Genomic DNA, 2,117 nt, shown 5'->3' with positions numbered 1-2,117 from the left:
AAAGATGTATAATATTTTCCATATCGTTGAATAATCTCCTTAAGCAAATCAACTTCATAGCTTGTAATAGAAGCACCAATATAAACCAATGGCGTAATCCACGATAGAATTGATAATTGTAAGCCAAGAGGATCTTAAGGCATGCCATAGACAAACCTCAATTCCCATGAATATATTCTGACCATCAACTTGAGAAATCCAAAGGATCATCTAGCCCAATCCTATTAACCATCTGGATATTTTGTTAAAAAAACCTTTGAACCATTGACTCCATAATGTATAAGGTGTAGATGAATAGCCATATAACCACATATGCAAATGAAATAAAATGACCTAGTATGAATGAATGAAATTTGGGAGTTTAACCCATGCGTGATAAGCAGATGAATTGGGAAGAATGAGTCAGTTAGAAATAAAATTAGATGGGCAAATTTTAGGGTGCAACACTACGATCCACAAGAATGAAAAGAATGAGGATAAGGTCAACGGACCTACGATCCACAAGAATGAAAAGAATGAGGATAAGGTCAACGGACCTACGATCCACAAGAATGAAAAAGATGAGGATAAGGTCAACGGACCTACGATCCACAAGAATGAAAAGAATGAGGATAAGGTCAACGGACCTACGATCCACAAGAAGATTATTGAAAAACACTTTGACTGGGGATTGGGGATTGGTAAAACCAAGTATCGGCACCGTGGGTGGAGGAGATTTGTAATGGAGTAGCAGATATCAATTGGAGTTTGTAAGGACATTTTATGTGGGGATGTATCATTGTCTTGATTGAGGGATGATTTGCATTATCTGGCTTATGCTTTGTATGCATGTTTGACTTTTTCTATGGCGTAATGTTCCGCTTTTGACGGATATGCTACGCTTTTGAGGATGCAAATGCTATATGCAATGGATTCTATATGCAAAGAGTGCCAAATAAAGGCCCTTGGTGGAACAGAAGAGTAGGATCATTGGAGTCCGTTGCCTTGTGATCTCGAACCATCATCGTGAATTGATATTGGAACCCTGCAGTACCAAAGATTATTGGTAACTGCGTTGAGGGTTGGAACATACCCCCGCTGGGGATGAAATGATTTTGCTCGAGCTTCCTTACATCCTATGCTGCTTGGGGAATCATGAGTTTTGAGAGACCATTCTTTGTCTGCCATATTGAAGAGGGACACGGACCTTCTCAGGTGCCCCATGCTTACCAGTGTCGGTAAATTACACGTTTGAACCTTCACGCGGGCGGACGATGATGATCTTTGTGATAAGAGAGAGGTCGGGGCGACCATTAGAACCTGCAACCTGCACAGAAAAACAACGTTTGGGTGCAACTGGTGCCCCTTAGAGCACTTTTATGTTTATGTAACATCATGTTTCGTTTTGATTTTGTGGTTATTGCCCATGCTTTCAATGCAATGTTTAATAACGAACTAAATCACACCTCGCATGCGAAAAATGAAAAGTAACAAGGAAGGTTTTTTATCAAAAGATCATTTTATTGATGGAATGCCTATGAATAGGCTTCTGTACAAGGAAGTAACTCCTAAATGAGGTAGTTGCGAAAAAGAAAATAAAATGCAAAGAGCAAAGTGGCAAAGAGAAATGCTCGGATTTCCATTAAAACTGATATTGCTACAGTTCCCATATCCTCGATCCTCTCAATGCTTTGCTTCAGAAGGGTAATGGTTGGATTGATCTGTCCGTTCTGCCAAGGGCGTATAGTGGTCTTTGTGAAGGATATTCAGACTGCAGCCTCTCGCCTTTGATCCATAACTTTTGCCTGGATCGCCCTTTCGGGTTTTCAATCCAGCGGGATACCCCTTTTTGCCTAAGTCGCCCTTTCGGGTTTTCGACTTAGCAGGTTATTCTTTTTTTGTTTTATCCCTAACTTTTGCCCAAACCCTTTTGGTTTGCCGGGATGCCCTTATTTTTGCCTAGGTACGTCGACCTAGCGGGTCTTTTATGCGTAGTATTTTTTGACTGAGTCTGAATTGACTGGAAGCGGAACGTCTTCCCCATCCATCTTTGTCAGGATTAAAGCACCACCTGAGAATGCTTTCTTCACAATGTATGGTCCCTCATAGTTGGGAGTCCATTTGCCCCTTGGATCGGT

This window comes from Vicia villosa, unplaced genomic scaffold (genome assembly GCF_029867415.1).
Source record: "Vicia villosa cultivar HV-30 ecotype Madison, WI unplaced genomic scaffold, Vvil1.0 ctg.000916F_1_1_3, whole genome shotgun sequence".
Taxonomy (NCBI): Eukaryota; Viridiplantae; Streptophyta; class Magnoliopsida; order Fabales; family Fabaceae; genus Vicia; species Vicia villosa.
This window is presented reverse-complemented; position numbering follows the sequence as displayed.